This window comes from Chelonoidis abingdonii, chromosome 7, assembly GCF_003597395.2.
Source record: "Chelonoidis abingdonii isolate Lonesome George chromosome 7, CheloAbing_2.0, whole genome shotgun sequence".
Classification (NCBI taxonomy): domain Eukaryota; kingdom Metazoa; phylum Chordata; order Testudines; family Testudinidae; genus Chelonoidis; species Chelonoidis abingdonii.
The window spans coordinates 37,255,136-37,271,158 of record NC_133775.1 but is presented as its reverse complement, the minus strand read 5'-3'; the positions used below and the strand labels follow the sequence as shown (position 1 = coordinate 37,271,158).

General features: G+C 41.4%; 1 protein-coding gene across 3 annotated transcripts in view; it reads left to right on the top strand.

Annotated features, from left to right (window-relative positions):
- The window catches only part of DPYD (dihydropyrimidine dehydrogenase), a 594,472-nt gene that overhangs the window by 540,665 nt on the left and 37,784 nt on the right, over positions 1-16,023 (top strand). The gene's annotated exons all lie outside the window — the stretch shown is intronic.

Here is a 16,023-nt window from a genome sequence, read left to right as displayed (position 1 = left end):
TCCGCCGAAATGCCGCAGGCAACAGCGGCAGTCATTGAACTACTCAATTGCCTGCCGCTGTTTTCTGCGGCACTTCGTCAGAAGGTCCTTCTTCGAGGGCAAGACTGGAGCGGAACCAGAAGCTCCCGCACGCCCCGTGGGGAGTGCACAAAATGCCGCCTCCCGAATCCTGGCGCCCTAGGCAACCGCCTAGAGTTGCCTAATGGAAGTGCCGGCCCTGGTTCTAAATATAGATGAAACCAAATACTTTGTTAAAGGCTCTTAAGCAAATCAAGCAGCCATGGGATATGAGGGAAGGCCCTCTAATGGATCAGTAACTGATTAAAAGACAGGAAATAAAGGATAGGACTAAATGGTCAATTTTCAGACTGGAGAGAGGTAAATAGTGGTGTCCCTCAGGGGTCTGTACTGGGATCAGCGCTGTTCAACATATTCATAAATGATCTGGAAAAAGGGGTAAACAGTGAGGTGGCAGAATTTGCAGATAACACAAAACTACTCAAGATAGTTAAGATTAAAGCAGACTGAAGAGTTACAAAGGGATCTCACAAAACTGGGTGACTGGGCAACACAACGGCAGATGAAATTCATTGTTGATAAATGCAAAGTAATGCACACTGGAAAATATAATCCCAACTATACATATAAAATGACGGGTCTAAATTAGCTGTTACCAATCAAGAAAAAGATTTTGGCATCATTGTGGATAGTTTTCTGAAAACATCCACTCAATGTGCAGCGGCAGTCAAAAAAGCAAACAGAATGTTGGGAGTCATTAGGAAAGAGATAGTAAGTAAGACAGAAAATATCATATTGCCTCTATATAAATCCATGGTACGCCCACATCTTGAATGCTGCTTGCAGATCTGGTCACCCCATCTCAAAAAAGATATTCTGAAATTGGAAAAGGTTCAGGAAAGGGCAATAAAAATAATTGGGGTATGGAATGTCTTCTATATGAGAAGAGATTAATAAGACGGGGACTTTTCAGCTTGTAAAAGAGATGACTAATAGGGGTGGAATGTATTATGATAGAGATCTACAAAATCATGACTGATGTGGAGAAAGTAAATAAGGAAGTGTTTTTTACTCCTCATTACACAAGAACTAAGAGTCACCAAATGAAAGAAGAGGCAGCAGGTTTAAAACAAAGAAAAGGAAGCATTTCTTCACACAACGCAGTCAACCTGTGGAACTTTTTACTAGAAGGCCAAGACTATAACAGGGTTCAAAAAAGAACTAGAAAATTCATGGAGAATACGTCCATCAATAGCTATTATCCAGGATGGGCAGGGATGAAAAACCATGCGGTGAAATGTCCCTACGCTCTGTTTGCTAGAAGCTGTCAATGGGAGACAAGGGATGAATTAGTTGATGATTACCTGTTCTGTTCAGTCCCTCTGAAGCACCTGGCATTGGCCACTGTTGTAAGACAGGATACTGGGCTAGATGGAACACTGGTCTAACACAGTATGGCCTTTCTTATATTTGAAATGTAAATATATTTTAATAGGGCTGTAGAGCCCCCCGAGCACTGTTAAGACTTGGAACCGGTAAGTCTCCCTAAGCTAGGATTAGGGTTTGGTCTGGTAAGGCTCCAAAGTCTAGAGCAGAGCAAACTGCGGCCCACGAGCTGGATCCGGCCCCTCAGGGCTTTGGATCTGGATGGCGGGATTGCCCCCTGTGGCACTGTGGGCCTTGCGCCACTCTCAGAAGTGGCTGACACCATGTCCCTGCGGCTCCATACATTGCCCATGTCTCTAGGCACCATCCCTCACCGCTCCCATTGGCTGGGAATGGGGACTTGTTGTCAATGGGAGCTTCAGGGGAGGTAACTGAAGGCATGGCAAGCGCAGAGCATATGGAGCCCTCCACCCCCAGGGGCCGCAGCGCTTCCTGGAGCAGCATGGGGCTGGGGACAGGGCAGGCATGCATGCAGTCTGCCCTGGCTTGGGTGTGTGCTGCTGCCACCCCGGAGCCACTTTAGGTAAGTGACGCAGGGCCAGAGCCCAAACCCCTACCCCATCCTGTCCCCCAACTCCCTGCCCTGAGCCCCCTCATAAACCCCACACCCCTCCTGCATCCCATCCCCCTGCCCTGAGTTCCCTGCTGTACCCTGCACCCCTCCTGCACCCCAGCCCCCTGCCCTGAGCCCTCTCCTGCAGTCTGCACCCCTGCCCTGAGTCCCCTTCTGCATGCCACACCCCTCCTGCACCCCAATCCCCTTCTCTGAGCCTCCTCATATACCCTGCACCCTTCCTCTGCCCCAATCCCTTGCCCTGAGACCCTTCCTGCACACCTCACCCCCTCCCACATCCCAGATTCCCTCCTGCACCCCAACCCCCTACCCTATCCCTGCATACAATTTCCCCAGCCAGATGTGGCCCTCGGCCCAAAAAGTTTGCCCACCCTGGTTTAGAGTTAGGAATGGGGCTGGTAAGTCTTCAAAGGTTTAAAGTTAGTGTCAAGGTTTGTAGAGGTCCTAGGATTAGGATTCAGGATAGTAAGGCTCCCTGAGCTAGGGTTAGGGAGGACTCAGCAATGCTCCTTGGCAAGGGTTGTGCCTGTAGAGGTCCCTGGGGTAGTGTTTTTGTTGTACCCGGTAACGCTCCCCAAGCTGGGTCCAGTAAGGGCTCCCCAGGCTGGGTTTAGGTTTGAGGCCTAAACAGGGCAGGGGTATGGTTGGGGCTGGTGTGGTGACTGGAAGGACTGGATCTATCTTATAGCACCCTCCTTTTACCAGACCAGGTTTTAATCTTGCTGAGGCAGCTTGTTCCCTGAGGTAATTCTATATGAAGCTCTCTCACAGAAGCCAGGGAAGCTGTTTCCAGCTGGGTTAGTTGTTTTTATTCCAAACCTTCTTAACAAAAAAAAACAAAAAAAAATCAAAACCTCACAAATTTTTCCCTCAAAGTGTGTGCAGGCTGAGTAGTTCCTTTAACAAGTCACTCCATCACACCAGTAAGTTCAGCAGTCTAAAATTTGTCTCTTGCCTCAGTAATAAAAGGATTTCACACAGTCTCCCTTCTGTCCATTTGGTTTCTGGAGCAATTCCTCTCTTAGCAGTAACTCCAGTAGCAGTCTCTTGGCACACAACCCCTGCCTCTCAGCTTTCTGGAGAGTTTTGCATCTCCTGCTGCCCTCTTCTGTGAGCATCAGCCAGTTAAATTCCAGCTCTTTTTCCAGGTGCAGAGGGTGGATCTAATGAGTCAGCCAGCTAACTGCAGGCCTCTGACCCTGGAGGAATGGTATCCCTTATACCTTTACATTCATCATTAAGAAGTCATGATGTAACAGTAGTATCCATAGTGCTGTATACGAGATACTGTAGTTAGTTCCTGTTCTAAATATCAGGAATAACATCACTATTTAGGATATCACAAAATAGTAATCTTTGGTAAATTTTAACTTTTAATGGTATTTTTCATTCATTGTTCTATAGGTTTCTGATACCATTAAATATAGCCCCAATAATTTAAACCCTTCTTCTTTATGGTAGATATACTTTTAACCATGACCACTGCAGAGGAAGTGACAGCTTAGATCTTCTATCAGACTAGAAGAGGAAGACAAAGCTTATCTTTTACCTCTGAGCTTTTCGCAACCACTTTTTCTTTTTCTGATGGGTTGTTTAAGATGCAGATACTTGAGGCCCTGGCACAAACAACTGTTGTTAAGATCACCCAGGAGTCAACTTTCCATTACTACCAATCTATTGTTTAAATGCAAGAGATAAATTGACTTGGGTTTATCTCAGATATAATCTCATCGTGCCAATAACAAACACCAAAGTGAGAGGAAGGGGTGGTGGTGATGACATCAGATCTTTCCTACTGACTCCCTCTAGGAAAAAGAATAAACCTTTATAAAAGCATACTTATCTCAGGGCTTGGCTACACCTGCAGATGTCTTTAGGCATTTGTATCAGGTATATGACCCATTCAGATTGATGAATAAGATGAACAATGTTCTTTCATGAGCCAAAGTTATTACTATGGCTGTAAGACAGATCTATAACATATATGTTGGTATATAATTATATGTCTCTATCATCCAAAATTAACAGAACTGTGTTTTAAAGTACATGTTCCTGAGTTTTTCCAGAACGTGTAGGAATAAGAGTGATTAAGATAAGTGTGTTGTCATAGGGTATCTAGGCAGGGTACCGTATTCCCTATGGACGTAATTTGATCTCATATGTGTAGCCACTGTCTCATCCTGTCTGCTACTCCCAGAAATCTGTCATTAGTTGCATACTGATCTTACTCCAGAGACCTGAAGTAATTATGTCCAAGAAATACATTGGTGTCAGCTGGTGGCATGAAAAGTGTTATAGCATGTGTCTTTAGAGTGGTTTCACTAACATCAAAATAACATGTAAAAATCATACTTCACTTAGTGACCTGCATATCTGCTGATGAGTTAAATAGTAAAAATAAGCCTGCATATTAAATTGGCTAGTAGGGGCTTTGTAAAAGATATTAAACACACAAGGAAATGACACTGTCTTTGACCCAGCATTTAGAAACTTTGCAAAAATTGACGTTTGTTTGAGTAAATATCATCCGAAGGTGAGAGTTCTAGAAGACTCTGTAAAGAAATGAGAATGAGAAATACATCTTGTTTAATAAGTATTTGAAAGGCTGAACAGATTGATTTTTATTTTAAAGTTTCATCATCAATTAGGACAGTGCTAAAAAGGAGATTTGAAGAAAGTTTATTATAAAAGCATGTCAATAGTAGGTGGTCTCCATCTGCAAGTATATGAGAGATAATAATGTTCCAGGATACTGAAGACTCCATCTGGTGTGTAATCAGAGAAAATTCTTAGCACCCTAAAGTAAAAATATTAAGTGTCTAGTCTGTTCTTTGCAAACATGGACCTCCCATTAAAGTTAAAATCTCTGTGCCTTCCAAATACAGCATAGAACCTAAAGGGTCTGTCTTCTGATCTGCAGAAGCCTGGTGAATACTAGCCTCATGGCAGGAACATCTAAAAAGCCCTTATATTAAAATACTACAGCATTGTATAGAAAAGATCCAAAACACAAAATGTCCCCTTATTTTAAAAAAGTACATGAAATATAACAATCACCCCAGCCTGCAGTGTTATATGATATAGGCAAAATCTTGGTCCCATTTAAGTCTTTAATGGGAGCAAAATTCCCACTGAAGGAAGGAATGGTCAGCCTTATACGGAAGCCTCAGCTCAAACAACTTCAAAGTGCACTGATAAATTTCTGAACTCCCCATAGAGAAAAGAACCCATGCACATTAGCTTCTTGTTTTCTGTACTTCACAAGGAACATGCAGCCCAGTGAAGGCAGGACTAACATTCCTAGCCAGGAATGAGAAGACAAGCTGGCTCATGGCCTGGCTGATCAAAGGCAAAACTACACAAGATGACAGAACAAGGAGTAATGGTCTCAAGTTGCAGTGGGGGAGGTTTAGATTGGATATTAGGAAAAACTTTTTCACTAGGAGGGTGGTGAAGCACTGGAATGGGTTACCTAGAGAGGTGGTGGAATCTCCTTCCTTAGAGGTTTTTAAGGTCAGGCTTGACAAAGCCCTGGCTGGGATGATTTAGTTGGGGATTGGTCCTGCTTTGAGCGGAGTTTGGACTAAATGACCTCCTGAGGTCCCCCAAAGGTGAAAGTAAGCCGGTACAGTCTGGTACGCCATGCCAAACCAGACTGGCTTCCCCAGGCTGGCAATTTAATGGGCCCGAGGCTTCCCGCAGCAGCTGGAGCCCTGGGCCCTTTAAAGTGCTCCTGAGCCCTGCTGCCAGAGTCCCATGGTAGCGACAGCAGGATTCCGGCACTGATTGAAAGGGTCTGGGGCTCCTGCCACTGCGGGGAGCCCCAACCGTTTAAAGTGCTGTCTGAGCCCTGCCACCACTAGCCCGGGGCTCCAGGAGCGTGGCTCGGGCAGCACTTTAAAGGGCCCAGGGTCCCCGCAGCGGCTGGAGCCCCTGACCCTTTAAATCCCCATGAGAGCTCTGCAGCTGCTAACTCAGGGCTCTGGCAGCCTGGCTCAGGCGGTGATTTAAAGGGACAGGGACACCCTGTGCCGGGTAGCGGTACCAGGGGTAGTGGCCTGGAGCTCCGCTGCGGTAGCAGCAGCCAGAGCCCTGGGCCCTTTAAATCACTCCTGAGCTCCGGGGCTCCCAGCCACCTCTGCAGCTAGTAGCTCTGGGGGTGATTTAAAGGCCCTGGGGCTCCTAGCTGCAGCCAGAGCCCCGGGGCCTTTAAATCTTGATTTAAAGACACCCCTCCCTTCGAGTTGAGGCCACACCTCTTCCAGTCGAGGCTATGTCCCTGTTCTTTAACTTACTTTCACCCCTGAGGTCCCCTCCAGCCCTGATATTCTGTGATTCTATGATTCTATGTACTTGTGAGTGCTGGTGGAGAAATGTCTCCCTGTACCCTATCACTGCTTCTGGGAGGTGAGAAAAGAAAGATCGAAGTTCGAGCTGCATAACTCCCTTTTTTATATTACCAAGCCTTTACCTCTGAAATAGGGCTCTGTCACCCCGCTAGATCTGCACAAATGTAAGCTCATCACTAATTAAGGAAAAACTGACTCTTGTGTTAAGGTATTATGGCAACTTCCCATTGTAATTTCTAATGGTTATTTTCAAATATGGTTATTGGGCTAGAGAGAGCCAAAGAGGTGCTACAAAAATATTTAATGGGATATTCATGATTAATAGTGAAACGGACTGTTTCCCCCTACTACTGCTCTTCACACTCCTTCCTTGAAATAGGGAGAAACTTCCACAGTCATGTAGCTTAATCGGATGGAACTGCTGTGGGGCACTACCCATGGCAATCAGGACCTAAAGCTGCTGATGGACACCTTTCAGCAAGTAGAGCTTAGCAGATTTATTGCCCTGGATGTTCTTTCTCAGCCTTTGCCAAACCAGAAACAATTATTAGCAGTCCCAGGCCCAAAAAATTAGTAAACAGTTTATTTCTGTAACATTACTTCTGTAACTGTTACGTCTGTAACATTAACTTGTTTTCCTAACTAGACTGTTATGGAAGTTCGTGTTGTGATTCTCTACAGTGTCACTTTTACTGAAACCGCAGGTTGTTATATAAAAATATAACATCCCTAACAGCTAAGCCATTTGCAGGAGAAATACATAAAACAAAAGCCAGGACTACTAAAGTGGATTTAAAATGGTTTAATTGTTGTGGGTTTTATATATACTATATACTAAATTTGCTATAAGCACCGAGTGTAGGGGTTTGTATTCTCAGTCTCTAAATGTGGCCACTAAAAAACAATGTATCCATGTTCGCTTTTTGACTGTGGTGGTTTTACAGCATTCGCTGCTGGCAGTGGACATCATGCTAGGATAATCCAACTCCTGATGCAAAAGATTTTAAAAAAGAGAAAAGAAGTCAGGCACTGGCAAAAATACATATTTTTTTTTGTACTCTACAGTTTGTTTTACTTAGGAAAACGGCCTGGTCATACCCTGCAGCATGCATTCATTACAGTGATCTTTGACTGGCAGATGTGGAGTAATAGGATGCATATTTTAATGCTTATTATAATACCCTGTCCAAAAACAACTTGACAAATTTGTGATTTCGACAGTATCTCATTTTGCTGGCTGCAGTGCTCTGTGATTGCCTGGTCCACGTGGCTTCCAGATTATGCATACCACCAATACTTCTCATTAAAATGGCCACAGTTCACCAGTTTCAGTAGCTTGGAACGAACTTGGAATGAATTATTATACAACAAAGAGGCTGCTGTCATGCAGAACAAAAGACAAGCAAAAGAGAGCTTTGGCTTAATGAGGCTAAGTGAGTGTCTCCCTTGCATCACCAGCTACTTGACGGCATTTGAGCATGGATTTTTTTTCTCCACAGGCCAAAACCTTTGGTCTATTATTTTGTGTTTATGCACCTTGAGGCTAATATACATTTTAATATGCTGCACATGGAGAAAAAAAATCAGCCATTAGATTAGAACATGTGCACTCCCTGTTAAATTAATGACAGCCGAACATAGAAATAAATTTAGGTTTTCATATTTAATTATAGCACACTGCAGTACGTTTAGCAAGGATAAATTGCACTATTATTATGCTTCATTTTTTGACATCTTTTCCTATTAACCATGCACACTTACCCCTTTACCTCCCCAGTGCCACATGTAACATCTTTGTATGTATCATCATTCCTTAACTCTATTCAATTCTTAGTTACTTAGGGTTAGTTCGGATAAAACAATTCAAAATAACCTTTAGTTTAGGCTGTCTACATAAAGAAGGCAACCTAAATGATATATATATATATCTGAAAATGACAAGAAAAAAATGGACTGCATCGCTAGTATTTCAGACATATATTTAAAAGTCTGCAAAATATTTCCAATGACTTTATTTTTCCTGGGTACTTTTGGTGCAAATATTTCCCATATGTGAGTGCATAATCTTGTTCCTTTCTAAAACAGAAATATGATTTTGAAAAGTAAAAAGTAAACAATATGCTTAATCTTTTATTTGTTCTAGGTAATTTCATAGTTGAATAATGTTTATATGGACACTGATACAATTAGGACATTTTAAGTTACAAAATGGTTAGCTCATGAGGAATTCAGCATTATTTAAGCATATGCCATTTGTGGGACTTTGTACAATTCAGGCTTGTTTGCCATGGTTGCTGAAACAAGAATAACACCAGAATTTAGGGCCTGTCCTTGGTTGTACTGAAGACAATACAAAACTCAAATGGTAGTAAAATTGTTTCACCTCTCAGACTGTGTGTTCCTATCAAATTTACTCTGGAAACATGCAGGAGAATCAATGGATAGTTACTGTACAGTTATGGGTTTTATGTCACTTAACGATTGTTACCTCCTGTTAGTGCTTTTAATTTCTTTTGAAATAAGTGCTGTTCTTTTCAAGTTGTGGCGCAAGGTGAAAAAACTGGTTGTTGTATTGCAAAATTAAACAAATGTTACTATTTTCCAAAGTGGTTAGAACAGCTAATAACTCATAGAAAGGGTAAGTTTTTCCTACTCCTACTTTGAGCATAAACAGGTAGAAGATATGCTACAGGCTTATTCCTAGATTATTCCTTATTGGATAGTTGTTTCGTGACAAAAGACACTGTGGTTTGATGACCAGAGGGTCGTGACAGGAATAATAATCACCATATTAAAGGGTGTCTGGATCTTGGTGATAAAGCATTCTTCATAGCAATCATTCAGCAGTTATTGGTGGAAGAATTTTCCTCAATGGCAGAGGAGTGCACATTTTTCATATTCATTGAGAGCAAGTCTCTCTCTCCCCCTTCAAATCATCTGTTCTCTAGTGACCTTTAGTGCTACAACAGCTATGCACAAATATTTTCCTTGCCAGGTGAAACTCACAAAATTTTTAGATCTTGATCTGTTTTGCAAAAAGTTCACAGGTAAAAATTACATATTTTGGCCAGTGACATGTTGGGAATGTGATTTATACTAAAAAGTGGTTTTTAGAAGACTGAATCACTCAAGGGATTTTTTAACAGCCATAGAACCTTTCTCCTTTGGGTAACACATTTGAATAGAACCCAGATCTGTAATGATTGATAACTAATTGTCTCAAGTTCAAGTGTTAGAATTTGTGCCAGCAACTAATGGAACATTATTCTTTTGTAAGTGCAGATTTTGATAATACAAATTGAATCCCCAAAAGGGAGATAGTGCTTTTAAATATTTAAACTATAATGACTAGCATGAGAAACTGATGTTCTATATAGAAGTCTGCCTACAATAGCTACCCCTTAGTGATAAGACTAAATTTTTAATTATTTGTATTTCTAAGATGCCCATCACCATCTTAGTATTTGTTATGCACTTATATGATGCCTGATATTATATAAGACATAACTTTGTATGAATAAATTCTATGTCCTAAAAATATGTAGATGGCATAGAAATATTTATAATAATAAATAATAGTAAATAGTTCAACCTCTTTGTTTACAGGTAGGTACTGTTAGTAAAGTTGTCTTCAGACATATGAGTGTTCCCAGTGAGTTGAATGGGACTAGGCACAGGCATATAATTACTCGTGTGTATTTGCAGAACTGGAAAGAGCATCATCACACTAAACTTTTGGTGTGGTGAAACATTTCAGACAAGTAATTAATAGCAACTGTATTCAGAATAAGATAAGTGTACAGCTGTTCTTATGCTATTGATCATAGACACCAGAAGAGAGATGAATTTTAAACCTAAAAATGTGGTGTTCTAGGTATTACTTATCTTTTTTTTGTTAATTTCTGTTTAGTGTTCTCTTAATAGTCCATTATACTTTGACTGTCATAGAATCAATTATAAATGTGTTTTTAAAATTAATTATCTTGACTGTAACATACCTTTTGCTCTTTTAGGAGTAGTTTGAGCCTGTAGGCACAGTCCCAAATGTGGGTGGTAGAAGCTGCACCAGGGGGCTAGAGGGATTAATTTATGGGGAAAGGTTAAAAGAGCTAAAATACATTTTAGATAGATAGGTAGGTAGCTATATACACACACACATATACACTCACACTTATTCATACACACACACACACACACAGTTATCCTTTATACTGTATAAACAGGATAACTATAAATGTGTGTAAAACATTATATATATGTTGTATAAAAGATAACTATGTATGTGTATGTGTTTGAGGGATGGGGAGCACAACAGTCCACAAGTTTTTGAAGGTACTAAACACCCAGAAAAAGAGGAATCATTTGGTGTAGGGCTATGGGATATAATTAGTAGCAATGAGTTAAGAAAGAATAAAATTAGGATGAATATGTGGAAAATTTTCCTGATAGGAAAATGGATTAAATTATGTACTGGCCTCTTCATGAAAGTGATGGAAGTCTTATTTATGGATTCCTTTAAAACTAAATTGGATAAACACTGGCAAATGTACTGCAGGGGCCAATCCTACATTGGCAGGAAGATGTATTAGTCTGTTAGCAAGATTTTTTTTCCCTGATTTTCATGGCCTACAGTGACTACCCCTTCCAGAACTTACTATTTTGTCCTAGATATTACCACCTCAGTATTTACAGTATTCCCTATATATATAAAAAATACTCAATATAAGTTGTACTTCCTATACTGTGCTAACATTATATCATGTGCCACTAAAATATTTTGAAGACCATGTACTGTATTATGATATGATCAGAAGGGTTGATAGCTGAATTGAAGCCTGCCAACATGCAGTGCCACCTGTCTCATAAAAATGTTTGCTTCTATGACTTCTACTACTGTTGGCCTTTCCCATTATTTAAATCTGCTTTATTCTGCCACACTTTGTAATAGTAGTCTACAATAATGCAGGATTTTTAAGTTCTCTTCCCCCAACCACCATAGGTACTGGAACTAGGGATGCTGCCACACACCCAGCTTGAAATAGGTGGTTCAATGCTCTCAGCACCCACATCATAAAAATTATTCCAGCACCTCCACCAACCACTTACTTTCTCTTCCATAACAAACAAATTTAAAGTTTTGTATATTTTGCTCTGCCGTTGAGCCAGCCACTAGTTTAAGTTGCTGAGCAATACTTTGAGTTGTGATGGACAAATTTACTAAAAATTTTCTATCCCTCCCACCACATATTATTCAAATATTACCCAAGGGCCAATGCCTCAAATCTCTGAAAGTTACCAACATAAAATGTTGGGATTCCATTTCTGTATGAGGGAGTTGAGAGAAAAGGTTTCTGCACCCTACTGACCTATTCATACCATACAGAATTCATTAAGGCTGTGGAACCTAGTTTAGGCTGTTCCAGGGAGTAATTACCATCAACCTATAATCTGCTACTCGGGGACCCATCAGGGCTCTATAACAGTTTGAAAGGGTCTGGCAAGACTTTATTGATTTCCTGGAATCTCATTCACGCTGATTGCACTTGGGTAGTCAGAGGGTTGATGTTTAAAGACACTAATTTAGCTATTATTAAGATGGTGGCTGTAATACTATACATAGCTGAGACCTTGTTTGCCCTTCAATTCAGCTCTGCAGACAAATTTTAATGAAGTAGCTCCCTTTATTTTTTTTGGATATCACATCTTTTATTTCAATCTTCATGTTGGAGATCTTCATGTAATTCATTGTATAATGCATACATAATTGGCCAGGGTATGTCATACCATGTGTCTTCATTCTCCCATTTATCATTTTGTGTCATGCCTTTTTGACTGGCTCGAATAATTAATGCATTTTTCTATTACTGTGTTAATCTGTTTTTTCCAAATTGCTGATTTATTATACGCAAAATCAATTAAAAAAAATCTTAAAAATCAACACACATGACACCTGGATTCATGAGAAACCCAGAAGTGCTCCACTGAAATCAACTATACATTTTTTTCAAATCCTTAGGACTGAGGCCTTTGATTTCAATGTACAATAGCTGTACTCTGGTTACTGTCTAATATATGGCACTTATCACTGTGCTATGTAGCATAGAATCTAAAATCCAAGAAAGATAATGTAAATGTATCTACTTTATGAATGAGCCTTTATCCTTTAATTTAAAATATTAAAATTACACTGTAATACATCTTTTCCATCTTCAGGACTAAGAACCTGACTGAAACTACTTGAAGTCAACAGAAGTCTTTATTTTTATTAGAATGGACTTTGTTTGGATTTCAGTGCTTGTGAAATTGTTAACTGTCCATTTTAAAATTGTCCATGAAAACAAGAAAAAACACATTAAAACTACAAAGGTCTATAAGCTCCAATATATCTACATTTTCTTTTTTTACCAAAATTCATGCCTAAAAACTGTGACCAATGCATTTGCCAGCTTCTAAGTCAGTTGTGAGGGATAATGGGTCTTGACTGTGGGTCCTCAGGCAGTCCTCAGGTTTCAGGCACCACCCAGAAGCTCACTGGGATGGGTAGGGAGTGTGGGCTTGTGGACCCTACCTCACCATAGGGACTGCACATGAAGAAGGAGATTCTGCAGTTGGCGTAGTCACTATTTAAACCAGAAAGAGGCACAGGAAGTTGTCTGAAGAACTAGGTGAATCCTTGGTTGGTTGCTACATTGGAATGTGCCTTCTTGTCTGATTCCTGAACCCTGCTTTTTTCTTGATTCCTACCTTCCTGTCCTGTTCCTGCCCTCCAGCCTTGTTCCAGATCCCTGCTTCTGTGCCCCACCCCGGACCTTTGGCTTGATTACCATCTGACTCCTCTAGCTTCTGACCCCACTGGGCATGACTACCACTGCTCTGACCACAAGGTCTGACTGCCTGTGTCTGACACCAATGTAAAAATGAGAAACTGCTGAAAATTATTAAAAAGGGAAATGCCAAGAGTCCTTTAATAAATGCAGTATGAGTGGCGCTTTCATAATCAACATTTTGAAAGCACACCCTCAAGGAATTAACAGTGGTCTTTCTGAGCTACCATTTTAGATAATATGGACCACAGTTTTAGTTAATTCCTCACACGCCATACATCCCATGTCTGTCTGTACAAAGTCATAATTATTCACTTAAAAGACTGCAATCATTGTAATAGAAAACTTTTCATAACTTAGGCTCTGCTCCCGCAGCACATAGCATGTAGGCAGACTGCTGGGCCTGCCTCTGGCTTGTAGGCTTAACTACCAGAAGAAAGCGAATGGAGAAGAAAGCTGATGTTTAGACTTTTTTATATAATTAATTATTGTTTTATTATCTGGTGTTCATCACTGAAGTAGCTGAGCCTGTGTGGTTCTAATCCTTTTCTTTGCAAAGGAATCTGTAACAATTGTAATTACAGTCAGAGAAGTGTTAGCTATCATACTGCAGACGGCATGCAAGACTGTTCCTTTACATCCATTAAGATGGGGACAGTTCCATTACATCGCCACACACTATTTTTAATTGCCTAGTGTGATGATTTGGGTGGGGTATGTCTGTAGCAACTTATGAATTCCATTTTGATTACATGAATGCCCTGTTACAAGTACTTCTCATTTTTTCTCCATTTTGAATGCAACTTTCAATGTGGCTTTGAGGATTCATTTTGTAGCAGGAACTCGACACCTGGTGGATAGACTGTGTCTTGGAGACTAACAGCAATCAAGAGTCATCACCATTAAATTATACTACTCCCAATAGAATGATGAGTTTGCTACCACCAGGCCATTTACTTTGAATGCCTTTCAGGCTAGAAGCCTACCAGGTGTGGCTGTTGGAATCTAGAAATTCACTGGTCCTTTCCTGGACTGCTGCTGCTGAGCGAGGGGTGGGGGGGGCCTTGCTGGCCAGCCCCCACTCCTCCATCTCTGGAGGGAGAAGCCAGGATCCCCCGCCACCACCACCACCACCACTGCTACCAGCTGTGAGGGGTCCTTCCTGCCTGGCCACCAGGGTTGCTGGAGGAGGAGCTGCTGGAGCTGTGTTTGTCCTGGGGAGCTGCTGGACCCTGGAGGAGGAAGAGGACTGAGAAGACCACCGGCTCCTGGGGGAGCACACAGGACTCTGGAGACCACTGTGGAGGGGGCCATTAAGGACTGAGTAACTCTCTAACTGTGCTCTAGTGGTGGGGGTTTAGACTGTGTTTGTGGGGACACAGGGTGTGTGGTATGGAGCCTGCCCCCTGGTCCATCTGTGTCCCCCTCAACCCCCACCACCACCGCTGTCCCCCACAGGCCACTTACCATCTGCCTCGGTTCCTACCTCTGGGACCCAGCTGCTCGCCTGGCCTGCCATGCCCTATTGCCACCGTGTGGGCCTCCAGCAGCAGCCAGCCAAACACTGACTTTGCACAAGTGCTGGTGGGTGCATGCAAATCAAGTCATTTCACTGATGATAGAAAACAGGAAGGCAAAGAAGAGCAGAAGGGCTGCCTGGTCTTAAAAAAAATCAAAGCAAATTGAGGGCAGGGGGGCAGGGGAGTTGAGGTCAGACTGAGGGGGCTTCTGTTCAGGAGTTTTTTTGTTTTTCATAGATCTATAACTCTCTTGTGCTCTTTAAGGTGTGTGTGTGTGTGTGTGTGTGTGTGTGTGTGTGTGTGTGTGTGTGTGTGTGTGTGTGTGTGTGTGTGTGTGTGTGTATATAAAAGAAATTCCTTTGCTAGGCCTGTGTTTTCTTGTTTTACTGTCATGTTGTCCTTGAAGGATGTAACTGGAACCAGAGCTCCCACAGCCAGGTGAACTCAGGGGAGTTGGAGAAACATGCCGAAGCAAGAAAGGAATTCAGAAATCTAAGACACTTGTTCCAGGGTTTCAGTGGCCTGATTGTGGGGTCTCACTGGCAAAGAAGATGTCAGACAGGCGGTCTGCAACTGCAAGTATACTTGAGAGACCCAGAGCCAAGGAGCAGTCACCAGTAACTACCCAAACACAGGAAGCTTAGATGTACATGGGATTCAGCAGTGGACTCTTCTCACAACAGACTGATGTCTATCCAGACAGTGGGGCTGGACTGCGTTGTGACAAAGAAGACCTTTATAGCTAGGCAGGTTGAATATTTACCTCTATATTTCCAGTGAAAGGAGTATTCACTCAGTTCATTGATTTTTTTTAAACACATGATTAAATACACAGGGTGACTTATCAAGACACCAGAAACACCAAAAACTGATATTATCTAGTAGAATATGGCATATTTCTACATTCCCATTTCCTAATGAAATGGAAGAGGCAATATTTAGGTAGGTAGTATCTGATGCACATAACCACAGTCAACTGTCCCTATCCTCCTTTAAATTTTCTTAACATCTTTCAGCTCATAAACGTTTCCCTTCACAACACACACCATATGCCACTGAAAAAGGGTTGTAAAGTTTTATAGATATATTTCAGAGTACTATAAGTATAATAAAGCAAAAATAATGCAAAGAAATGGGAATTATTGAACACTGAATTAAAATGTTAGACAAATACTTTTTTGCATTTGGTTTCTTTTTGACTGTAGTCATGAAGAGCTAGAAATCTTGTTTTGTATGAAGAAAGAAAATATTTGAGTTCAGTTTTTAACTATCCCAGTAAATAGTTGTTTAAA